We start from the raw sequence: 27,025 nt of genomic DNA, 5'->3' as shown, positions 1-27,025 counted from the left end.
TGTAGGAAAAATGAAAATCAGCCATGGATATCGAAGGAAATAAAGGAGGGTATCAAATTGAAATAAAATGCATTACAAAGCGGCAAAGATTAGCGGGAAACTAGAGGATTGGGAAATCTTTAAAGGTCAACAGAGAACCACAAAAAAAACTATAAATAAAAGTAAGATAGATTATGAGAGTAAACTAGCTCAGAATATAAAAACGGATAGCAAACGTTTCTTCAAATATATAAAACAAAAAAGAGTGGCTAAGGTAAACAGACTGGCGAACCCTTCCTCCATATACAAATCCCTCACCTTGACCAGCCCCACTTCCTTCCACCTCGTGTATACACTATCCATACCCCCCGGCTCAAACCCATGATTCGCGCACAGCGGCGTTAGCACCAACATCCCTTCCACCCGAAAATGCCTCCTCAACTGATTCCAGGGGCGTCATTCTCCGACCCCCCGCCGGGTCGGAGAATGGCCGTAGGCCGCCGTGAATCCCGCCCCCGCCGAAGTCTCCGGTACCGGAGATTGGGCGGGGGCGGGAATCGGGCCGCGCCGGTTGGCGGGACCCCCCGCTGGATTCTCCGGCCCGGATGGGCCGAAGTCTCGCCCAGAAATTGCCTGTCCCGCCGGCGTAAATCAAACCTGGTATTTACCGGCGGGACCAGGCGGCGTGGGTGGGCTCCGGGGTCCTGGGGGGGGGCGCGGGGTGATCTGACCCCGGGGGGTGCCCCCACGGTGGCCTGGCCCGCGATCGGGGCCCACCGATCCACGGGCGGGCCTGTGCCGTGGGGGCACTCTTTCCCTTCCGCCTCCGCTACGGCCTCCACCATGGCAGAGGCGGAAGAGACTCTCCCCACTGCGCATGCGCGGGAAACTGACAGCGGCTCCTGACGCTCCCGCGCATGCGCCGGGAAACTGTCAGCGGCCGCTGACGCTCCCGCGCATGCGCCGCATTTCCGCGCCAGCTGGCGGGGCAACAAACGCCATTTCCGCCAGCTGGCGGGGCGGAAATCCCTCCGGCGTCGGCCTAGCCCCTCAATGTTGGGGCTAGGCCGCCAAAGATGCGGAGCATTCCGCACCTTTGGGCCGGCGCGATGCCCGTCTGATTGGCGCCGTGTTTGGCGCCAGTCGGCGGACATCGCGCCGTTGGGGGAGAATTTCGCCCCATATCTTCACCGTGGATTGCACCACTGGGCTCCCTGAATATCTACTCGGAGCCATTGGCAATGCTGCCATCACCATAGACCTCAAACTAGACCCCTTACAAGATTCCTCCTCCACCCTAACCCACTCTACTCCTTCTCCTTCCCACCACCTCCGCACCTTGTCCACATTCGCTGCCCAATAATAATGAAGCAAGTTTGGAAATGCGAACACCCACTGCTGCTGCCTGGAACCCCCCCCACCCATCCTCCTCCACCCCCCCCCCCCCCATGGCCGACTCCGATGCAACCCCATCCCCCAACAAGCTTGTGCTGCCGACTACCAGGCAACACCGGGGGACCCCGTTGCTATTTTTGCGGGCAACGCCCAGCGGCGCTGCCCGGACCGCTCCTCCGCATTCAAAGGAATGCGGCAAAAAGAGCCAGTTCGTGGCAGTATGCCAGGCTCGGCCGGTCGCCGCGGTCTCCGGGGGCGAACCGGGCCCGCCAACCCAACCCTCTCCACGAGCCACGTGCGGCCAGCGGGCGCCGCCATCTTACTGTTGCAGAGCCACCTGCGGGCCCGGGCACCATCTTGTTCCCCGGGGACCACGTGCGATGGCCATCTTGCACTATCCCAGCCATGTACGACCAGTGGGCGCCGCCATCATGGCTGGAGTCTCAGGACCCCGGTTTGGATGACCACACACCGCCCGAGGAAAACCTCCAACTTCGGCCATGACTTGCCTCGGTGACCCTGGACCAGTCTCGGCCCCGAACGCTCTCGACCGCGATGACGACCGTGCTCATCAATGAAATGAAATGAAAAGAAATGAAAATCGCTTATTGTCACAAGTAGGCTTCAAATGAAGTTACTGTGAAAAGCCCCTAGTCTCCACATTCCAGCGCCTGTTCGGGGAGGCTGGTACGGGAATTGAACCGTGCTGCTGGCCTGCCCTGGTCTGCTTTCAAAGCCAGCGATTTAGCCCTGTGCTAAACAGCCCGGGCATGAAACATCCTGCCTGATCGGCTCCGGGAGCACAGAGAATTTCATACACCCCAACACAGCACGGCGCTGTTCTCTTCCCATCCACCCAGTTAATTAAAAAATCTCCCTGGCCTCAGGGTCTCACTTTGTAGAGATCAAAGGGTTCTGCGTAGCGAACCTCACGGTCCAGGGAAGGGAATTAAAAAATTTCCGCTTCTACATCCTCCCTCACCTCTACGCTGCCACGCTCCTGGGGTTAGATTTCCAATGTAACCTACAGAGTTTAACTTTTTAATTTGGCGGCCCTATACCCCCGCACCCCCCCCCCGCCCTCCCCCCCCCCCCCCCCCCCCCCCCCCCCCCCCCCCCTCACTGTCTGCAGCCTCGCGACCCTCAAGGTCGATCCGCCTTCCCTTTTTGTGAACCTCACCCCGGATTGCAAACACCTTCGCCAGCAGGAGCAGATGGTACAGTGCCTTGGACCGGACCTTCATTAAGTCGGAAGTCCAGCGGTTACTGAAGGAAGGTATTATTGAAGCTAGCAACAGTCCCTGGAGAGTTCAAGTAGTGGTTGTAAAGACCGGGGAGAAGCATAGGATGATCATCGATTATAGTCAGACCATCAACAGGTATATGCAGCTTGACGCGTACCCTCTCCCCCACATATCTGATCTGGTCAATCAGATTGCACAATACAAGGTCTTTTCCACGATGGATCTAAAATCCGCCTACCACCAGCTCCCCATCCATCCTAGCGACCGCAAATACACTGCATTCGAAGCAGATGGGCGGCTCTACCACTTCCTAAGGGTCCCCTTCGGTGTCACAAATGGAGTCTCGGTCTTCCAACGGGAGATGGACCGAATGGTTGACCGGTACGATTTGCGGGCCATGTTTCCGTACCTCGATAACGTCACCATCTACGGCCACGACTAGCAGGATCATGACACCAACCTCCGAAAATTCCTTCATACCGCAAAAATCCTTAATCTAACCTACAACACGGACAAATGCGTGTTCAGCACCAACCGTCTAGCCATCCTTGGCTACGTAGTGCATGATGGAGTTATAGGCCCAGATCCCAAACGCATGCGCCCCCTCATGGAGTTTCTCCCCCCCCCCCCCCACTGCTCCAAGGCCCTGAAATGCTGCCTGGGATTTTTTTCATATTATACCTAGTAGGTCCCCAACTATGCAGACAAGGCCCACCCACTAATTCAATCCACGGTTTTTCCCCTGTCGGCAGAGGCCCGCCAGGCCTTCAGCCGCATCAAAGCAGACATTACAAAGGTCATGATGCACGCAATTGATGAATCCCTTCCCTTCCAAGTCGAGAGCGACGCGTCCGACGTAGCTCTGGCGGCCACCCTCAACCAAGCGGGTAGACCCGTGCCCTTCTTCTCACGCACCCTCCACGCTTCAGAAATCCGCCATTCCGCAGTTGAAAAGGAGGCCCAGGCCATAGTAGAAGCTGTGCGGCACTGGAGGCATTACCTGGCCGGAAGGAGATTCACTCTCCTCACTGACCAATGGTTGGTTGCTTTCATGTTCGATAATTCACAGCGGGACAAGATAAAGAACAATAAGATTTTACGGTGGAGGATCGAGCTCTCCACCTACAACTATGAGATCTTGTATCGTCCCGGGAAGCTAAACGAGCCTTCTGATGCCCTAAGTGGACCGACTCGTGGCTCCCCACGAGGACCTCTGTCACCCGGGGTTCACTCGATTCTTCCATTTCATTAAGACCCGCAACCTGCCCTACTCCATCGAGGAGGTCAGGACCGCCACCAGGAACTGCCAAATCTGCGCGGAGTGCAAGCCGCACTTCTCCAGGCCAGAAAAAGCGCACCTGATAAAGGCTTCCCGTCCCTTTGAACGCCTCAGTATGGACTTCAAAGGGCCCCTCCCCTCCACCGACCGCAACACGTACGTCCTGAATGTGATTGATGAGTACTCCGGTTCCCATTCGCCATCCCCTGCCCTGACATGACCGCAGCCACTCTCATAAAAGCCCTCCACAGTATCTTTACACTGTTCGGTTTCCCCGCCTACATACACAGCGATAGGGGGTCCTCCTTCATGAGCGTCGAACTGCGTCAATTCCTGCTCAGCAAGGGCATTGCTTCGAGCAAGACGACGAGTTACAACCCCCGGGGAAAAGGACTTGTAGAGAGGGAGAATGGAACGGTCTGGAAGACCGTCCTACTGGCCCTACGGTCCAGGAATCTCTCAGTCTCCCGCTGGCAGGAAGTCCTCCTGGATGCTTTACACTCCATCCGATCACTGCTTTGTACCATGACCAACCAGACACCTCACGAACATCTCCTTGTCTTCCCTAGGAAGCCCTCCTTCGGGACCTCGCTCCCAACCTGGCTGGCAGCTCCTGGACCCATCCTGCTCCGAAATCACGTGCGGGCGCACAAGTCGGACCCATTGGTCGAGAGGGTCCACCTCTTTCACGCTAACCCTCAATGCTCCTCCGTGGCGTACCCCGACGGCCGACAGGATACGGTCTCCCTACGGGACCTGCCGCCCGCTGGGTCCCCACCCACACCCCAACCACCAACCCCACTCTCCCTCCCACCGGTGCACCCCCCAGCCACCCCCTTCCCAGGTAGATCGGTTCTCCCACTGGTCCCATCTAGAGGTGATGAAGCTGCCGAAGAAGCCGAAGCCACGCTCCCGGATGCCCGAGCCGGCGCCTGGATCACTGCCGAAACTGTGACAATGGCAGAGGACGACCAGGGCCCCCGACTGACTAATTGCTTCATTTTGAATGTAAATAAATACTGTAAATTGTTGCGACATATAACGAGGCAAAACACTGTACTAATGTATACCGGGTACCACCATAACCTCAACCTCTACCACTGTATAACGTGAGACCCCCGCCGGACTCTTTTTTTTAACAGGGGGTGAATGTGGTATTACGGGTATTACGGTTCCCAGGTTGATGCTGTAAGACCATTGGTGTGGGAGGTACCTGAGACAGCAATATCATTGGTGAAGCCTGCCTGCTGGTTCCACCCAGTAAGGCGGAGTATAAGAGCCGGTGTCTCCCCAGCAGCTGCCTTCTGTACCTGCGCTGCTGGGCGAAACATCTAGTCCAATAAAGCCTTCAATTGTCTTCCAACCTCACTTCTGGAGTTATTGATCGAGAATCAACCTAAACCTATCCCTTGCTACCGTAAATGGCATCCCCCCTAAATTAGCCCGTTGTGCCAGCTCATTCACTGGGAATACCTCGCTTTTCCCTACATTCAGCTTGCATCCTGAGAACCCTCCAAACCTCCCCAACAGGCCCATAATACTTCTCATACTCTCCAACGGATCCAAAACATACAGCAAGAGGTCATCGGCATAGAGCGACACCCGATGCTCCCTCTGTCCCCTCATTATCCCTTGCCACTCTGCCGACTCCCTGAGAGCCGTCGCCAATGGCTCTATGGCCAGCGCAAACAGCAGCGGCGACAGCGGGCACACCTGCCTCCTAACCCTGTGTAAGTCAAAGCTTCGTGAGCTCATATTATTCATTCTCACCCTCTCTCTTGGCGCCACATACCGCAACCGCATCCATGCCACAAATCTCGGCCCAAACCCAATCCTTCCCAAAACTTCGAACAAGTACCGCCACTCCACCCGATCAAATGCTTTCTCCGTGTCCATGGGCACCATCACCTCCGGTACCAGAGCTCTCGACGGATTCATCACCACAGCCTTCTTATATTACTCGCGAGCTGCCTGCTTTTCACGAAGCCTGTTTTATCTTCTGCAACCACCCTTGGGACACAATCCTCCATCCTCCCCGCCAACAACTTAGCCAATGCTTTCACATCCGTGTTCAATAGTGATATGGGTCTATACGACCCACATTCAACCAGATCCTTCCCTTTTTTGGGGATTAGTGCGATTACTGCCTGCTTCATCATCTCCGGCAACTCCCCCTTCTCCAGTGCTTCATTAAATGCCCCCAACAGATGTGGTGCCAGGTCTGCCGCAAATTCCTTATAAAATTTTGCCGGGTACCCACACGGCCCAGGGACCTTCCCCGACTTCATACCCCTGATACTACCCAGCACCTGCCTCAGCCCCAGGGGCTCCTCCAACGCCTGCCTCTTTGCTTCCTCCACCTGGGGAACTTCCAGCTCATCCAGAAACTACCCCATGTACCCCGCCTCTCCTCCTTGGTTTGCCTCATAAAATCCCTGGTAATACTCTCTAAATGCCTCATTTATCTTCCGTGGCTCTGACACCACATCCCCAGCCCCAGTCCGGATCTTCAATATTTCCCTGGACGCAGCCTGCCTCCGCAGCTGGTGTGCCAGCATGCAGCTCGCCTTCTCCCCATACTCGTATTGAACCCCTCTGTCCCTATGCAGTTGCCCTACCGCCCTCCCCATTGTCAGCCTGTCAAATTGCCCCAGCAACTTTTTCCTGCTCGCCAATCCCTCCATGGTGGGCACTCTCGAATATTTCCTGTCCACCTCCACTATCTCGCTCACCAGACGGTCATGTTCCGCCCTCCTTTCCTTATTCGCACGAACTGTAAATGAGATAATTTACACTGCCTTCAGTGCTTCCCAAAAAATGCCGCCAACACCTCCCCATTCTGATTGAACTCCACATAATCCCTAATCGCCAACCACACCTTATCACAAAAACCTCCATCCGCCAACAACCCCGAGTCAAACCTCCACCTGGGCCTCTGCTCTCGTCCCGTACTGAACCGAATATCCAGCCAATGGGGTGCATGGTCTGAGATAACTATCCCCGCATACTCTGCCCCCTCCACCCCAACCAAAATCTCCCGACTCACTACAAAGTAATCAATCCTCGAATGCACCGTCTAGACGTGTGAAAAGAAGGAATACTCCCTTCCCGCTGGGTTCAGAAAGCGCCATGGATCCACCGTACCCATCCTCTCCAGAAACCTCCCAGTTCCCTTGCCATTCGTACCCTACCTATCGACCTGGGGCTCGATCTATCCACCCTCGGCTCCAGGACACAGTTAAAATCTCCTCCCATGATCCACTGGTACGTGGCCAAATCCGGGATTGCTGCCAGCAACACCCTCATAAAACCCACATCATCCCAATTCAGGGCATACACATTTACCAACACTACCGGTGCCCCTTCCAATACCCCGCTCACAATCACATATCTCCCACCTGGATCCCTCACCTCCTTCGCACTCACAAATCCCATTTTTATGCTCATTAAAAGCACCACACCCTCGATTTCAAATCAAACCCCGAGTGAAAAACCTGCCCGACCCACCCCTTCCTTAACCTAACCTGGTCCTTCACATAGAGGTATGTCTCCTGTAAAAAGACTACCCCCGCTTTCAAGCTCCTGAGGTGCGCAAGCACCCGCGACCTTTTAACCGGCCCATTCAGTCCCCGGACATTCCACGTTACCAATCTTACCGGAGGCTTGCGCCTCCAATCCCCTCTACCATCCGTCATCTTCCCCACTTAACTCCTGCCCCTTTAATTCCACTCTGTACCTAGCCCATCCCAGATGGCCCCTTTCTTCACCCTTGACCATGGCATCTCTCACCCCCTGCCGCATCGCAGAAACCCCTTCCGCTTTTCCCCTTCCCCTTCTTCCCCCCCACTTCCCCTTTCCCCCCTCCCCCCAGCCACCCTTCTTGACCTTCTCCCCCACCACCTCACTTCCGTTCACCAGCATAACCTGCTAGCGCAGCTGCCCCTGCCCAAAGGCACATCCTAATGATCTCCCCCCCCCCCCCCCCCCCTCCACTCCTCAGCTCTAAGAAGAAAGCCCCCTGCTGGGCTTACCCTCCCCCACCCAAACAAGGACTTCTCCTGAACTCCAGGCAGCCTTTTCCAAAAGCAAACAAACAGATGTTAAACACAAACAGTCACATAAAACAGGCGGGGGGGGGGGATGGGAACATCCATCCCCACATAAACATTTCACCCCTACAACTCCTTACAATCTCAACATTGAACAGAAGCCCCCCCCCCCCCCCCGCCACCCCCCCACAAAAAAGGCGAAAATCCCCCAATCCCTACACCCACTTTAAATATGCCCCTGACCATTACATAGTGCCAGTACCCCGGTTCCCAAGCATTGTCCAATCAGCTCTCCCCCTGTTTATGCTCCTTAATGAGGTCTTCGGCCGCTTCTGGGGTCTGAGAATAATACTCCCGGCCTCTGAACGTCACCCATAATTTTGCCGGGTAGAGCACCCGAAACCTGATCTGCCGCCGGTACAGCACCGCCTTGGCCTTGTTGAAACCTGCCTGCCGTTTTGCCAACCCAGTACCGATGTCCTGATAAATCAGGACATTATTTCCCTCCAGGCGCAGCAATGCTTCTCCCTGGCCCACCGTCAAATTTTCTCTTTCTCCACAAATTTATGGAGTCTCACGATCACCGCCCGCAGCGGCTCCCCAGCACTAGGCTTTTGCCTCAGAGACGCATGTGCTCGGTCCACTTCAGGTGCCTTATCCAGCACCCCTTCGGCCTTCAGCCCCACCAGCATCCTCGAGACGAACCTTGTGGCACTCACACCTTCCACTCCTTCCGGCAGGCCCACTATTCGCAGGTTCTGTCTTCTCAAGGTATTCTCCTGCTCCTTAACATTTGCCCTCAGCGTTTTACAAAGGTCTCCTAGGAGCCCCACCTCTGCCTCCAGAGCCACCACACGATCGCTGTGGTCCGAGATCACTCCTTCAATCTCTCGAATCTGTGACCCCTGCACCTCCAAACACCTCTCCATCCGCTCCAAAGTACTCTTCAGGGGTGCCACAGCTTCTGCAATGGCCTTTGCATGATCCTCATGCATTTCTTTCCTCTGTTTATGGAATTCCTCCTTGCTAAAAGTAATCAGTTCCTGTATCTGGGGTCTTACAGCTTGCCCCTCCCCCACATGCATGTGGAAGAGACTGTCTGAAGCACAAGACTGTTTCAACTTTCCAGCCAAACTTTTCACTGTTTTCTGCCGGGTCCGGTGATCAGAAGACATACCATTCCAGGGGTAAACTAACATTCACCTATGCCTTTTCATCAAAATTCCACCCGGATCTGGGTAAAAAGAGCCCTTTTCTGTGACTTTGAACAGGAACAGCCCTTTATGTGACCAATCACTCCATGGTCACAAGAGGAAGTCCAAGCTGTCCTTTTAACAGCCAAAAGACTTAAAACAATACTTTTAACAGAAGCACATCAAGTTAAAGTCATTACTGAGAGCAGTTATTAGTTTTAAATCACCAGGATCGATTTACAGTTTTTAGATTACAGAGAGAGACTCTAATACACCTTCTGGCTATGACTGCAGCTATCCAGCTCTGAAAACGAAACCAAAAACTCACTCTACAGCCGCCTGCTCAAAAACGAAAGTAAAGCAGACAGACCGCTCAGCTCCACCCACACTGTGACATCACTGATAAACACCTATTTCTTAAAGGTACATTTCTTAAACACTCTATCTTTAGCTGTCTCTAGGATAGGCTGGAGTAATGGGGCTGAGGGTAGGGGCTTTCCGTCTGCGGAAACAAATCCTCTAGTTTCCCACAGGGGTAGGAATTCTGTAAACTGTTGCAGACATATAAACTGTCCGAATATATGTCCGCTGGGTTCGGGAACGGGTCAGGGTGATTAACAATGTAAGCTATGGCTGCCAGTTCTGCTGCCTGCGAGCCTAGATGTCCTGGCAAATCTCATCAAGGGCGCATCCCTGCGCGTCCTCTACATAAATGCCGCAACCGGAGATTCTCTTGCCATTCGAAACTGTGGAGGAGCCATCCACATAAATTTTCAGAGGTGCGCACGTGTCTGTGGGCTGGGGTCTCTGGGGTGTATTACTTGCTTTCCTGGGAGCTGACGTAGGTATAAATGGGCCTGTGTTGTGTTTTGTGATGATGATCTCACACTCATGTGGGGTACCTGCATATTGCAAATTGTCGGCTAGGCAAGTGTGGGTCTAGGTTCTTTTAACTGTAATGTCCCGTCCCTGTAAAAGAAGGGTCCAATGGGCTGCGCGCATTTGGCTGACTGTGCTATCTTTAAGTCGACCGTCTAATAATAGCTGTGTTGGGGTGTGTTCAGTGAGAATGGTGATGGGGTTGGGTCCTGTAATGTTAGGCGAAGTACTGTACTGCCCAAAAACTGCGAGCAGGTGCCTTTCGCAGTCAGAAAATCCTTGCTCGACAGGATCTAACACGCAAGGATTAGGTCCGTGCTTGCAACTTCAATTGCATACGGGGAAAGTGGATCTGGGACCTGTAATGCGAGGGCTGTGCTGAGATCTCTCTTGAAAGCATCCACGGCATCCATGTGCTGTGGAAGCCATTCCCAAGGTGCTTGCTTCATGAGAAGTGCGGATAGAGGCGCTGCTTTTGTGGCGAAACCATCGATATGTTTTCGGCAGTAGCCAACCAGTCCTAGAAATGACCGGAGGGCTGAGACATTATGGGGAAGGGGCAATTTGATGACCGAGTCAATTCTCTTTTGCTTGATCTCGCGTTTACCATGAGTGATTACTCTACCCAAGTAAATCACTTTTTCCTGCAAAATCTGGGCCTTCTTGGGGTTTACTTTACATCCAATCTGTTTTCGGAGTCCTAGGAGTTCGGCGAGAAGTGAAATGTGCTCTCCTTTTGTGTCTGTCTGTAGTAGCAAGTCATCTACATACTGGACCAGGCAATCGGTTCGGGAAAATTTTGCTAGTCCATTTGCCAGCTGTCGGTGGAAAATGGAGGGGGAGTTGTGGAAGCCTTGTGGAAGGCACATCCACATATATTGTTGTCCCTGGAATGTAAAGGCGAATTTGTACTGGCACGCTTTATCCAATAGAATGGTCCAAAAGCCATTGCTAATGTCCAAAACCAAAAAATGTTTTGACTGGAGTCCCTGTTTGAGCATTGTCTTGGGACTCATGGCTATGGTGGGGGCTGCTACTGGGGTTACTTTGTTCAATTCCCGGTAATCAATGGTCAGTCACCATGATCCATCGGGTTTCCTGACGGGCCAAATTGGTGCGTTGTTCGTGGAAGCTATTGATCTGAGTACGCCTTGATCCAACAAACTCTGTATTACCTTTGAGATTTCTCCCTCTGCCTCTTGGGGAAAACCGTACTGCTTTTGGGGTCTGGGGTCGGGACCTGTAATGTTCACCAAGCCAGCTATCTTGCCACAGTCGTGCTTGTGCTGTGCAAATGCTGCTCTGTGTTGCTGCAGAACTTCCCTACCCTGTCTGTCCTGACTAATGGCTTGAGGGTCGAACCAGAAGTCTCCTACTGCGCTAATTCTGTTTTCATAGTCTCCAACGGTGAGCGTGGCGGGGGCTCGTGCGGCTTTTGCCATTTTCCAAACACATTTATTTACCGGATCAAAAGAGGAGTTGTGGGAGCTCATAAAATTGATTCCTAGGATGTGTTCAGCTGTCTGGTGTAGATCGACCAAAACTATGGGGTGTTTAGTCGGAATGTTCCCTATTTGTCCCACGTGGTGCGGGACCCTCCTGTGTCCCAAAGAAATTCTACGGGGTGTCCCTGGACTTTGCCTGCTACGACCGGTCTACCGGACTTGTCCCAAAGGGTGTCGCAGATCCAAGTTGGGGAGCCCGAATACCGTCAGTCGATGCCGTTCATGTCTGCGTTCTCTGAACGGGCACTAACGCTATGGATTGGCTTTGCCCTATTTTTATTTAGGGTGCCTGGCTGTTGGGTTTTCTGCTGCTTTTGGGGTGCGTTGCACTCTCGTGCATAGTGTCCTAATTGTCCACAGTTGTAGCATTCCTGGGATTTAGGCTGCGATGGGCTGTTCCTGCCCTCATTTACCCATGCGGGGTTCTGGTGCGTCCTAACTGGATTCTTGTCTGCCTGCTCTTCCTCTGGTTTTGCAAATGCAGTTTTGCTTTGGACAGATTGTTCCCAAGAGCGGGACAATCTTTTCAAAACCCATTTCTCGTTGTGGGCCTCGTCTGAGGGGTCGTAATTTGCGCAAGCTCTCTGTCCTGCCTCTGTCACGTGAGAGACTAGGATTCGAGTCCATTTGGCCATATTATCCGGGGACAAATGGGCGAGGGCTAACTCTCCAAATACCACTGTAAAATGTATCCACAAGCGTCCAGCAAACGCTGTGGGGTGCTCTGTTTTCTTTTGCCTACACTTGTTTAGGCCTTCTAAAGGGTCTCCTCTGTTATATCCGATCACATCCAGGATCGCTGGTTTCTTGGAGTGTGCCTCCTCCTACATCTGTGGGTTGGGAAGGGCTGCCCGACTGAAGGGTCGAGGCTTAAAACTGTGAGCTTCACTTGCTCCATTTTGTCCAGGCCGTACATGGTAGCCTGCTGTTCAACTCTAGGGAAAAACTGGTGGGGGTCTGATGTGGGAAGGAACGGTGTAATTTTTCCACACGCGTCCTGTATTTGGGTCACGGTTAATGGGGTTGTATATCGGAAATCTACGTTTCCTTCTGCTGCTGCCCTGCAGTGTGTGGTTACAGGGTTCATGGGGGTGTGTTCTGCCTGTTCAGTCGGGGGTTGGGGTGCTTTCCTTTTTGGGGGGTTTTCTAGCATGCATGTCCCATGCACATATCTGTGGGCAGTTTCATTTAACTCCTGCCAATCGGGGCAGTTTTCATGGTCTAACTGGGGTCCAAACGTACTTTGAAACCCATTCTGGACAGAAAGCAGAGATTGCAATTCTGCAACTTGCTTCCGGCACTTTGCGTGATCTACGGAGCTCTGCCTTTGTTCTGTCATGGAAGTGTGGAGTGCTTGTAGGGCTGCTTTTAAATCATTGCACTGTTTCTGCAATTGCTCTAACTGTTGCTCGGTTTCTTATCTTACAAAGACCGCGCGTTGCGTGTCCTGGTAGGCCTTATCGTACTGAGTCTGAAAACTACTCAAATGGGCGAGACAAGACTGGTGTCCCCCCTTGGCATCATCCACCTCTCTGTCCCTCGCTGCTAATTGTTCTCTTACCTCCTTATTCTCCTTCTCAAATTCGTTCACATCTCCCTCACTATTTCTGTCTCTCTCCTAAATCTCTCTACGGAGCGTCCTAACGACCTCCTCTGTGCCTCGCAATTGTGCCAAGCAGGACACAATTGCCATCGGCTTGTGAGCTTTCCCCAAGCTCTTCTTATGAATCTCTGACAGGTTCTCCCACCAAGTATGTCCTATACCCCCGGGACCTGTTTCGTCATTGGCGCAGAATTCACTCCAAAGGGGCCATCCTTACCCTTTGAGATATTTTCTGATCTCTTCTTCCCATACGGGACACTGTCCTACTCTACTGGTCGCTGAGACCTCAAATTCTTGGGGGTTCATAAGGCGTTCCATTGCCTTCATTGCCATTTTCTCTCTATCTCTGGGTTCTCTACTGAATTTGGAACAGGGGGTGATAAAGTGGTGATATAAACACGGGTACGGCTTACGCTATTTTCCGGCCTACAAAACAAAATCTCTCAGGTTTACCTTATATCCGTGTTAGTACGCATGCATTAACACACCTCCGAATCTCGGAGGTTTGATCAGTATCATTCTCACACTTGTGGTTTTTCTGTTTCCAATTGGATTCCAATTCAAATTTGGGTTCTCTCTGAGTGACTAGACCACTTCTAGGTCGAGTCCCTCCAGAGTCGCCGGCAAATGTTGCTAAATGTTACTCTCTTTCGTTGGCTCTGAATATGGCGGTCAATATGGTCGCCTTCCTTAATTCTAATTACGTTTGCTCGAGAGTCGCCAGGTATCTTCGATACAGCCACAAGGTTCAAACCGAATACTGATCAAAGACTCGATACACCGGTTAGTTAGTTCAAAGTCAAATGCTTATTTATTTACACACACAGTTAAATATACTCATGCACGAAACTCTACAGACTAAACTATCACTACTGCTAAAGCCTATACGTAGCTTTGGACGCCCACTCAGTAAGAGGAACAATGGCCGTTGTTCGGTTCTGAGGCTGCTGGGGTGGAACTGGTAAAGGTGAACAGCTAAGGTCGATAGTCTGGTAGCATGCGTTGACCTTGGACTTACTTGCTTCTGGTGCAGCTGGTGGACAGGTCTCTCCTTGGTGAGAGCCGGGTCCAAGAGAACGACTCTCTCTTGGGGGCTCCTTCTTATACCTAAAGGGGCTTCGCCCTCTTTTGGGCAGGCCTTGAACTTGGCCTCAATCAATTGGGCCGTTTCTCGACCGTTCCTATCGATTTCATCCAATAAAGGGGTGGGTGCCCTGATGGCTGGGCGTGTCCTAGGTGGCTGTTGCCTGCTTTGTTCTGGTCTCCTCTGGTGCCGGGGTGTCTGCCTTAGTATAGGTTACTCAAATGTTACTCTTTTGTTCCCAGAGATGGGCCATTAGTATGCTAATGGGCCTACAGTTTTGGTCTTGTCTGGGAGCTGCGGCTCCAATAAACAGACAAACTTGAACCTGCTTGTTTTCTCAGTATTGTCCATTTTCCCCGCAATCTTTGCAAAGTGTCCATTTTGTAATCGGGAAGTGGCCATCCCAGATGGCTACAGTGGGTCAGGTTCCGGTGTGGGCAAATAAATCGTCTCAAATGGGCTGAACATATCCTGGTCGGTGTCTCTGGGCCTGTAGTGACTGGGCCTGGTCTGTGTGTCCATTGTTCGGTGTTCTCAGGGGCTTCAGGTGTGCTGTCGCTGTCACTGTCGCGAGCAGCCGAATCAAGCGTCAGGGTGAAATTTGATTCTGGGGACGTGGTCAAGGTCGTGTCTGTGGACGTGCTGCTGCTGCAGGGGGAGGGGGAACTCGGGTTGTCAGTGGGCAGGTCCTCATTGTCTGCATCGCCAATGAGAGGTGGTGCGAGTGGCTGCACTGCGTTCCATAAACCTTAAGCTGATTTACATGGAACCATCCTGATTTTCCGTTCGGATACGTGATTTTATAAACTGAGGGGTTTACTTTGTCCGAGATTGAATAGGGTCCTGCAAATTTAGGGGAGAGGAATGAGCTGGGGTTGTATAAGGTGATCATTACTTGTTGTCTGACTGTATACTCTGCCGGGTGTACTGTCTTATCAAAGCAGGCCTTACTCTGCTTTCGCTTAGCGCCTAGTCGAACAGCTGCAACGAGCTGTGCTGCTTTAATATTTTCTACCACGTGCTGGACTACTTTCTCATGGGTCAGGGCGGTGGCTGGCCAAATCAAGTCCGAATAAGTATCCGGTACCCTTCTTGGGTCGTCCGATCATGAGGGTATGGGGGTATATCCTGTTGAGCTTGACACTGTGTTCCTGATAAACATCAGTGTTAATGGAAGCATTGTGTCCCATGTCATGTTGTGCTGCTGCACCATTTTCCTAAGTGTGGCCTTTAGTGTCCGATTCATGCGTTCCACAATGCCGCTGGACTGCGGGTGATAGACAATGTGGAACTTTTGCTTAATACCAAAAATTGTCATAACATTTTTCATAACCCTGCCTGTAAAGTGCGAACCTTGGTCCAACTCAATACTTGGTTAAGATCTTTGCCGTGGCCTTGGCTGTATTTGTCCTTGAGGGGAAAGCTTCGACCCATTTCATAAATGTGTTGATTACTACACATACTTGTATCCATTTCTGCAGGGGGGGGAGGGGACCAATATAATCTAATTGAAGGTTTGTCCACGGGCCATTTACAGGGCGGTTGTGGGGTAGCTGGGCTTTTTTCACGTACCTATCTGGGTTGTTTTGTGCACAAATCAAGCAGTTTTCAACGTATTGGGATACGTCGGTTTTCAAATCAGGCCAGGGGGGGCCACATAAATGCCGTCTTTTAAAACGATTCCCTCATGGATCGTTAAGGAATTTTTAAACTTTTCGTAGGGAGCTGGGAAGTTTCCTTTTAAAATTTCCTTTAATGCCTCATCTTCCTTTTGTGCCTGGGCTAAGTCTTGGATTTTGGTCTGTGAGACCTGAACTGCGTGTACTGGGGCACTCTCGAGGGGTTGCCGAAAGTGGCCATGTCGTGAGCCTATCTTCGACAGGGCATCAGCTTTCAAATTACTGGGTGGGGAGGAACGACGGTGACTTCTTACTTTGACGATGCCATATTTCCTGCCTTTATCTGTCTGAAGGATATGTTTGAGCAGTGGGGCTGAGGATAGAGTTTTTCCGTCGGCAGAAATAAATCCTCTAGATTCCCACAGGGGTAGGAATTCTGTTAGGCTGTTGCAGACGTACAAACTGTCCGAATATATGTCTGCAGGGGTGGGGAATGAACCGTGGTGCTGGACAATGTAAGCGATGGCTGCTAACTCGGCTGCCTGCGAACCTAAGTGTCCAGGCAGCTTTAAAGCAATTTATTCTAAAGCGTGTCCCTGCACGTCCTCTACTTAAATACCACATCCTGTTATCCTTTTTCCATCAAGGACTGTGGAGGAGCCATCTACATAAATTCTCAGTGCTTTGTCTGTAGGCTGGGTCACCTGTGGCTGGAAGCCTGTCTTTTATGGTACTGACTTGGGAACATAGGGGCCTTTACTGTGCTTGGGTGCTATGATCGCGCACTCATGTGGGGTTCCTGCATAGTGAAAATTATTGGCCAGAAACGTGTGCGTTTTTGTCCATTTTACAGTAACGTCGCGTCCTTGTAGGAATAGGGTCCATCGCGCTGCTCGAATTTGGTTTACTGTACCATCTTTTAGTCTGCTGTCCAATAAAAGCTGCGTCAGGGTGTGCTCGGTCAAAATGGTCGCTGGGTTGAGTTCGGTTATGTACGAGAAGTACTGTACCGCTCTGAAAACTGCTAACAGGTGCCTTTCGCAGGCTGAAAATCCCTGTTCCACTGGATCTAAGACTCGCGAGGCATAGGCTACGGGTCCTGGACGATCGTGCCTTTGCTGCAGGACTACGGCCAAAAGAGTTCAGTTGGTGGTCGCTACCTCTATTGCGTACGGGGAGTGGGGATCTGGGGCTTGCAGAGCGGGGGCTGTGCTCAGGGCACGTTTCAATGCATCTACGGCATCCGTGTGCTGTGGAAGCCATTCCATGGTGCCTGTTTCTTTAGGAGCTCGGAAAGTGGGGCTGCTTTTGTGGCAAATCCGTCTATGTGGTTTCTACAATATCCAACCAGTCCTAAAAATGACCGGAGTGCTGTAATGTTTTGGGGCAAGGGTAATTTGACAAAGGAATCTATGCATTTGTGTTCTATCTCACACTTCCCATGCGTGATGACCATACCTAAATATGTGACTTTTTCCTGGAGGACTTGGGCTTTCTTGGGGTTAATTTTGCATCCAATTGTTGTGAGTAGTTCTAATAATTCTGAAAGAAGCGAAATGTGCTCTTCCTTGGTGTCAGTCTGTAGGAGCAAGTCGTCCACATACTGAACAAGGCATTCAGGGCGGGAAAATTCCGATAAGCCATTTGCCAATTGTCTGTGAAAGTTGGAGGGGGAGTTGTGGAAGCCTTGTGGAAGGCACGTCCATATGTACTGCTTTCCCTGGAAAGTGAACGCAAATTTATACTGGCATGCTTTGTTCAGTGGTATGGACCAAAAGCCATTGCTGATGTCCAGTACTGTAAAAAAGTTCAACTGGAGTCCTTGTCTCAACATGGTTTTGGGGCTCGTGGCAATGGTGGGGGCTGCTAAGGGGGGTCACTTTGTTCAACTCTCTTAGTCGATGGTCAGTCACCATGAACCATCAGGTTTTCTTACTGGCCAAATCGGGGCATTGTTCGTTGATGCTACGGGTCGAATCACTCCTTGATTCAATAAACTTTGGATTACCTTAGCTATTTCTCCCTTGGCTTGCTGGGGGCAGCCGTACTGTTTCTGGGGCTTGGGATCGGGGCCTGTAATGTTTACTACTCCTGGGATTTTGCCGCAGTCATGCTTGTGCTGAGCAAATGCTGCTTCATGTCTTTCAAGACCTGTCTAACCGCTTTGTCTGTGGTAATTGTTTGTGGATCTAATCAGTACTCTCCTACTGAGCTGATTCTATGGGCATAATCTTCTACTGTGAGCGTGGCGGGGGCTCCCACTGCTCTAGCCATTTTCCATATACATCGGTTGACTGGGTCGAATGAAACGTTGTGTGTACTCATGAAATCGATGCCGAGTGTTCTGCTGCCTGGGGTAAATCTACTAAAACGACTGAGTGTTTTGTTTGAATATTGCCAATCTGCACATCCACAGGGGCTGTGATGTGTCCCTGCTGGAGGTGACCTGTAAAGCCACTAAGGGTAATGGTGTCCGTAGTGGGCCATATCTCTTTCTGGTACATGATGGAGGAGTTTAACGTGGTTTGGAACCCCCTTGTGTCCCAAAGGAACTCTACGGGGTGTCCCCGGACTGTGCCTGCAACTACCGGTCTTCCAGACTTATCCCAAAGGGTCTCGCAGACCCAAGTTGGGGAGCCCGAACACCGTCAATTGGTGCCGTTCATGGCCGAATTATCTGCTCGAGCGCTAACACTGTGGATGGGTCTGGCATTGTTTCTGGGGGGGTGGGGGGGGGGGGGGGGGGGTGGGTCATTTGGGTGCTGATTCCTTTGCTGCTTCGGGGGGGCATTGCATTCTCGTGCGTAATGTCCCTCATGTCCACAATTATAGCATTCCTGTGTCTTGGGGTGCTGCGCTGTACCTCTGCCTTCATTGACCTATGCGGGGTCTTGGTGTGCACCTACTGGATTCATTGTGGCGTCTACTCTCTCATGTTCTGTCTTTTTCTGTACAGACTGTTCCCAAGCTCTGGACAATCGTTTCAGAACCCACACTTCATTGTGTGCTGGGTCTGAGGGGTCGTAACTGGCACATGCCTTCTGTCCTGCCTCTGTGGCATGGGATACGAGTCCATTTGGCCGTATTGTCTACCGATAACCGGGCGTGGGCTAACTCGCCAAATACCGCAATAAAATGGATCCAAAGGTGTCCAGCAAACGCTGTTGGGATGCTCTCCCTTTTTCTGCCTGCACCGGTTGAGTCCGTCTACCGGGTCTCCTTTGGTGTAGCCAATGGCGTCTAAAACGGGAAGGGCTGAACTAACTGATGGGTCTAGGGTCATCACTCTGAGCTTTACCTCTTCCTGCTCGTCTAAACCGTACATGAGGGTCTGTTGCTTTACTAGTTCGGAAAAGTGATGTGGGCCCGATGTGGGGTGGAAAGTATCTATCTTCTCGCGGGCGTCTCTTAACTGGGTGATCGATAATGGGGTGGTGCACACAAAATCGGGTTGGCCTTCCGTGGTAACCCTGCACTGTGTGGTAATGGGGTTCATTGGGTTGGGTGCTGCCTGTGCAGTCGGTGGTGCGGGTGCTTTTCTATTCAGGGCCTGGGAGGCTCTATTTTGATTCTCGGTCTCACTTACGTACCGTTGGGCTGTTTCACTGAGTTCCTGCCAATCGGGGCCGTCTTCCTGATCTAGCTGTGGGCCAAAGGTGTCTCTAAACACATTTTGAACAGATAGCAGGGATTGCAACTTTGCAATTTGCTGCCTGCACCTGGCATGATCCATCGAACTCTGCCTCTGTGCCGTGGTGGAACTGTAGAGTGCTCGGAGGGCTGCCTTTAGATCATCGCACTGTTTCCTTAACTGTTGTACCTGGTTCTCCGTTTCTTCTCTTACCATTACAGCACGTTGTGTGTCCTGGTAGGCCTTATCGTATTGGATTTGGAAGCTGCAAGGAGGGCGAGACAGGATTGATGTGTCCTCTTGACATCATCCATTTCCTTGTCCTTCACCGCTAACTGCTCCCAGAGCTGCACATTTAATCTCTCGTTTTCACTAATATCTCCCACTCTACTTCTCTCCTTTTTCTCAAGCTTCTTTGCGGAGCGTCCTCACGACCTCCTCTGTGCCTCGCAATTGTGCCAGAAAGGACACGATTGCCATCGGCTTACGAATTTTGCTTAAACGTTTCATGTGAATCTTGGTCAGGCTGTCACACCAAATCTTTCCTATGCTACCAGGACCTTTTTCCTCATTTGCGCAAAATTCCGACCATCTTTTCCCCTTTCGGTATCTCCTAAGCTCTTCTTCCCATACCGGACGCTGTTCTGATCTATTGGTCGCTGCGACTTCGGGCTCTTGTGGATGCATAAGGCGTTCCATTGACTTCATGGCCATCCCTACAAATACTTCTGACTCCCGCAAATTTGGAACAAGGAGGAATAAAGCGGTGGTGCAAACACGGGTATGCCTCAAGCTATTTTCCGGTTTACGCAACTCCCGAAAGTTTCATGCAACAAAATCTATCGAGTTTACCTTATATCCCTTTGTTAGTTCGCATGCAAATTACACACTTCCGAATTCTGGAGGTTTGATCAATACTGGTTTCGCTTGTGGTTTTTTTTACTTTGCCAAATTTGGATTCTAATTTAAAAACTTTTGGGGGTTCTCTCGGAGTGACACGGTCATTTCTGGGTCGAGTCCCGTCACATGTCGCCAATAACTGTTGCGTTTTTTTCTCTTACTCTTTTACTCTGTCCTTTCTGTGGCTCTGTTCCAATTATGGCAATCAGTGACTATGCCCTTCTTTCTATGTTATCTATATTCTGATGCTTAGTGTTGCCAGGTATCAAATGATACCACCACAAGATTCAACTGAATATCGATCAAAGAGCCAAACACCAGTTAGTTAGTTCAAGGTCAAGGGTACTTTATTTACACACAATTAGTCATGCAACATAAACACTACTAGTTAACTACACCTATCGACTAAGACAACCTGTACTTAACTTCGGGCACCCGGCTTAGGTGAGAAAACAGTGGCCGCTGTTCAATTCTGGATCTCTCGGGTTCGAAGGAGTAATTGCTGCTCAGCTGGGCTCATCCATCTGGTAGCGAGCGTTGAACTTGGACTTGCTTCTGGTGTTGCTGCAATTGGCGATGGCCGTGACCGGGGTACCAGGGCCAAGAGAGAGCGAACATACAGCGAACGCTTCTTCTTATACTTGGGGGTTTTCGCGCTCTTTTGGGCGGTCCTTCAGTTTGGGCCCCACTAATTAGGTGATCCCTGATCACTCTGTTCGATTCCTAACCAATAAGTGGGCGGGGATCTCGATGGCTGAGCTTGTCCCAAGCGGTCACTGACCCCGTTGTTTACGCTTCCCCTGAACAGGGAGTGGCGCCGAAATGTCTGGGACTGTACCGGTTACTCGAGTACCAGTCCTTTGTTTTGGGGAAGGTGGGCCATCAACTGCTAATCAGCCCCATTAAAATGCTAATTGGTCGGAGTTGCGATACCGTCTGGACTTCTTGCATGCAAATATGCATTTCAGGCTCTGAGCCTGCCTGAGTCTTGGCTTGTCCATTTTACCCGCCAGGCTTTGCGAGTTTCTCTGCACCTAGTTGTAAGTGGCCATCCCAGATGGCTACAGAGGGCACACATCGTTGGCAGACCCGAGGAGCGGGAGGTTGCCGATGCCGAGATTGGAAGCGCATCACCAAGTGAGACCGCCCTGCCTGGCCGCGGCTCCTCACAACACATTCGTGCCAAACCCCACCCCCTGACCCCACCCCCTGACCCCACCCCCTGACCCCACCCCCTGACCCCACGCCCTGACCCCACCCCCTCACCCCACCCCCTCAACCCCGTTTGTCTGTCTAACCATACATGCTGTCTTATGTCTTACAGGACCAACTGGTGATGGTCCCAGCCAATCTGGCGCCCTCCGCCCCCAGCCCGTGCCTGGGCCGGTGCCCCCTAGGGACATAAGCACTGACGGGGAGGCCAGCCATCTCAATAGCCCTGTCCCCGACACGGGCCTTGGCACAACAACACAGGGGACAGAAACACAAGGGACAGAAACACAGGGAACTGCGACCCAAGGACGGATACACAGGTGACGGACACACAGGGGACGTTCACACAAGAGTCCAACACACAGCATAACATGACACAGGAGGCCCCCGGACTTCGGGTCCGATGAGGGCTAGGCTTTCCGTCACTGCTATCTCCTCCACCCTCCACCATCGCAGTGAGTATCACCTCGGTTGGGCTCTTTAGTGAGCAGGCTCCTGGGACACTTACTGGTGAGCACCACACAGTTGCTCCGGTTCAGCAGTTAGAGGTAGGAGCAGCCGAGGGGCTGGACGGTTGGAGGGCAGCCCGGCCTCAGCAACCAGCTGCTGCAAAGCTGGGTCCCGGGTTCCTGGAATGTCCACTCCCACCCAAAGATCCAATGCAGTCAGCGACCCAGGAACCAGAGAAGGGGATGACGGCTGGCTTCCAGCACCTGCAGACGCAGGTGGAGGGGTGCATCCGCGTGCAGAAGTTGGGGGTGGTGCCGGTCATGCGTGCCACTCAGGCCGAAACCGCACGGTTGGTGTTCGCGGTGGAGGCAATGGGGGCGAAGGTGTCGGACATGGGTCAGGTTACGCAAGGCCTGGGGCTATCTGTGCAGGCGGTGGCTGTGGTTCAGGACATGGCCACCCACTCACAGGCAACCATGTGCCAAAGCCATCTGCAGATTGCGGCGGAGCTCCTCAGTGTGGCCCAGTCCCAGCAGGCCATGGCCCAGTCCCAGCAGGCCATGGCCCAATCCCAGCAGGCCATGGCCCAGTCTCAGCGGGCCATGGCCTGCTCCCAGCAAGTCAGGGATTTCCCACTCCCTGAGCTCCACTGCCGCTATCATACAGACACTGGTTGATACCAAAGCGGACCTCTAGGACTGGCAGCGGCAGGTGTCGTGGGGGCCTGGGGTGACGTCTCCGCTCACACCCCCATCCCATGGGAAGCCTGGGTGCTATTGGGCACCCTGAGGGAGGAGGAGGTGCTGGGGCCCACCCCGGTGACTCCTGCAAGGATGGCCCTGGAACACTGCAGCACCTCGGACCCCCCCCCCCCTCACCACCACCATCCTTGGTGCACCTGGTGGGAAACGGGCAGAACAGGGTGGCACCACGCCTGCCTGGATGCCCATGGAGCAGCCTGGCACATCCAGGCCAGGCCGCCCCAGGAAAAATGCACCAACAGGGACCCTAGTCGCAGGGCAGGGCTCACAGCAATCCACCTCCACTCCTGCTGAACCATCTGGGAAACCACCTAGTTGTAGTTTTAGGGCCCGTAAGGCCAGGAAGGTGGACACTTAGTAAGTTGGGACGGGTGCAGGGCACAGTTCAGTTATAAGGGCTAGGGCACATGTATATAACTTTTCTAATTAAACACATTTTATCCACCAATGGAAGCTGCCTCTGTGCTCTGTCTGATGTGTGCGGGTGTGGGGCGGAAAATGAGTGTCACTGTGGGTGAGGGGCGACGGAACGTTGAGCCCCGGAGGGTCTTACTGTGGGCATGAGTCAAACGTTGTCTAATGATGTGGAGCATGGAGCTTATCGCAGAGCGGGCTGTCATCATCCTCATCCCATGGATCAGACCCGCTGTCACTTGCAACCCTGTGCCCCAGCTCGTTGTGCCGCAGGAGGATGTGTAATGGAGGGGTGGTGTGCATGCGGGTGATGGGATGGTGTGGGAGTTAAGGTTGGCCGGTGGTGGGGAGGTGAGTCTCATTGGTGTTGTGGGAGGTGAGGGTGGTCGGTGGTGAGGTGGTGCCGTCTTGTGCTGCGCATGCCCCTGCTCAGCAAAACCGCCACCTCCTTGTTGGTGAAACATGCGGCAATTAAATTGTCCCATGCTCGCTGGCCCTGCCGGTGCCGTAGCGCAGCCTCCCGTCCATGTCCAGCTCCCATGTCCCGTACATTATTCCTCTCCCCCTCCCCCTCCTTGTCTGGAACGGCCTGCCCTTCCTCCTGATCCTCCTCCTCCTCCAGCACATCACCCCTCCTCTTGTGGAGGACGCAGCAGACCCACAACGATGCGGCCGGCCCTCCTTGGCTCGTACTGAAGGGCACCTCCAGTGCAGTCCAGGCACCTGAAGCACATCTTCAGGACCCCAAAGCACCTCTCGACCACACCCCTGGTCGCATAATGGGCCTCATTGTAGCGGGTCTTCGCTTCGGTCTGTGGCCTCCTTACAGGCGTCATCAGCCACGGCCGCAACGGGTAACCCCTGTCGCCCAGAAACCAGCCCCGCAGCTGAATGATGTCCCTCGAACATGCCGGATTTGAATGATTGCATCAAGATAAATGGGTCATTCACACTGCCCAGGTACCGGGCACAGACGTGCAGATCTTCATCTGGTGGTCACAGACCACCTGAACATTCATGTAGTGGTACCTTTCCTGTTCATGAACATTGGCCTGTTATCCGCCGGTGCCCGTAGGGCGATGGGCACCCTATCAATTACCCCCGGGCTTCCTGTGGGCACGATCCACAGGAAACAGAATGCAGCAGTCCGCAAGGGCATACAGGGCGTCCGTCACGGTACGGATGCACCGGCGCACCGATGCCTGGGAGATGCCGGACAGGTCCCCACTCGGCGACTGGAAAGATCCTGTGGCATAAAACGTTTGGGCGGCCGTCACCACCCTCCCCCGTCCCATGTGGTGCCAGATGTGCCATCATGTGGCAGATATGGGCGACAATTTCCCGGCTCATCCGCAGTTTCCTCCTGCCCTATTCGGGAGTTCCTCGAAAGACATGCAGCGTCGGTACACATGAGGCCTCATCAGGCGCCTCCGTGGCACCACATCCTCATCCCTCTTCCCCTCCTCCTCCTCCTCCTCATTGGCAACCTTGTCCTGTGGCTCCCCCTCATCTTGTTCCTCCTCCTCCTCCTCGCCCTGTCAGGCAGGCGGCCTGAGCGGCTGCCACCTGCCCCTCTGCAGCCCGCTCCTCTGCTGCACCCTCTGCTACCTTGCTGAGCCACCTGCGCTGATGCTGCCAAAGGGCAACATGAAGGTCAGAGGCGCCCGCCACAGTGTTCAACATCACTGATTGGTGCCCAAACATAATGATCTGCAGGGGGTGAGGATACCCTTACCATCGCCATCGAAACCTGTGTCCTCCACGAGCACGCTAACAACCTGTACTCCCATATCAAGGCGGCAGAGATGGCGATGCAAGGCCACCACGATGCGGAGCGGGTGCAGGCCATAAAACAGCTCCAGAGCCTGAGTCTGGATGAGGGCAGCCATTTCACGCACTTTTCCCGGGCTCCTGCGCATGCGCGTCACGACCAAGGGGACGGCGAGGCCGACGACCGTACTGCGCAGGTGCGCACATCATTCGACCGCACCGCGCATGCGCGGTGGTGCACGTAGTGTCCTGACACCGGCGCCATGACGTGCAAAACTGTGGCTCCGCCCATTTAAAGCAGCAATGTCCCACGAAATCTCGACACTGTCTCCAGTGTGGCAAGCTTGGCCACTACGCAGCCCTGTGAAGATCTGCTCAACTGCCCAATACACAGCGATCCCAGTCGCAGCGCAGGAACGTCCGGTCAGTACAGCAACCTGTTGCAAGACTCCGATCTGACATGGTTCCAGATTCCGACACCAAGGGCCTCACATCCCCATTCCGGGTGGGCATCATCACCAAGCATACGATGCCTTCAGCGAAGAAGGTGAAACAACTCCCAGTGATGAGCATTGATCCGGACGACGAGTGGTGTGCCATCCTCACGGTCTACCAGAACTTGTCGCCTGCCACAGAGACTGAATTTATAGACTGAATGTTGCATTACCTTGTGCTCCGTTTACACATCTGTCCATATTGTTTCTTCCTAATTGGTTATCTGCCCTCTTACTGCACTGGACACCTTCCCATGTGAATATGTTAACATACTTTGTGTATAGTCAACCCCTGTACACACACACACTCACTATTTGTTGACCTACACACATTTTTTAATAAGGAAAACAAAAAGGGGGGGAGATGTCATAATATACACACAGGTATTTGATGGTGCACAGACATGCAGTGATTGACACACAGGATGACCAGTGAACACACAGAACACAGCAGCCAATCACCAGACAGGACACGACCACTATAAAGCCAGAGGGCACTAGTTTTCCCGCTCTCTTGGGATCCAGCCTCTGAGACAGTCAGAGCCCATGAGCAGCAACTAGAACATACACCATGTGGTAGTAAGATAGTCTGGTCAGGTTAGTCTCAGATCTCCAGTCAAGTCAGCATAGTGTCAACCCACAGTTAAAGTTTGTATGATAGTTAAGAGTTCAATAATTTCTTCAAGTGTTGGAAGCCTGTCTCTCTCACTGCTGCAGCAAACGCAGTCCTCGCAGACCCGGCATACCCAACACATCAGTCACCACATTCCAGCTCCTTTTCGGGTACACTGAGGGAGAATTCAGAATGTCCAAATTACCTAACACGCATGGGCGGGATTCTCCGACCACCCGCCGGGTGGGAGAATCGCCGGGGGTCGGCGTGAATCCTGCCCCCGCCATCCTCCCAATTCTCCTGCCCCCCAAAAACCAGCCCGGCGTGAGTCGCGCTGCCTGCCTCGGAGAATGGCAGGGTCCGGCGCGACTCAATGGGCGCCGGGGCTGCCAACCACTCCGGGGCGGCCCTCGCCCCTGAAGGTGCGGAGGAGTCAGGGGCTAGGCAAACTCCGCACAGACAATGGCCCAAACTGGGAATCGAACCTGGGACCCTGGCACTGTGAAGCAAGAGTGCTAACCACTGTGCTACCGTGCCGCCCATTCATTCTGCCTCACCATCTAATCTTTCAGTGCTTTTGGCCCTACCCTTTTGACCACTTTCTGAAACCACTTCACCATCCTGCTTTATAAAAGCTGCCTAAAATGTAATCTCTTCAATCAGTGAGAAACAGACACAATCGGATAAGGCACAATGGATGAAACTGGGTGGCTACAAACCAGACAACTGGCCCCATTCCATCAGTTTCCTGCCACCTTTACACAGGGGTAAAGAAAAAGATATGGGACGGGATTCTCCAACCCCCCAACGGGTCGGCGTGAATCTCGCCCCCGCCATCCTCCAAATTCTCTCGCCCGCCAAAAATCAGCCCGCCATGAGTCGCGCCGCATGCCTTGGAGAATGGCGGGGACTGGCGCAACTCAATGGGCCCCGGGGCTGCCCGAATTCTCC

The sequence above is a fragment of the Scyliorhinus torazame genome, chromosome 3 (genome assembly GCF_047496885.1).
Source record: "Scyliorhinus torazame isolate Kashiwa2021f chromosome 3, sScyTor2.1, whole genome shotgun sequence".
NCBI lineage: Eukaryota > Metazoa > Chordata > Chondrichthyes > Carcharhiniformes > Scyliorhinidae > Scyliorhinus > Scyliorhinus torazame.
Note: the sequence above shows the minus strand (reverse complement) of the source record.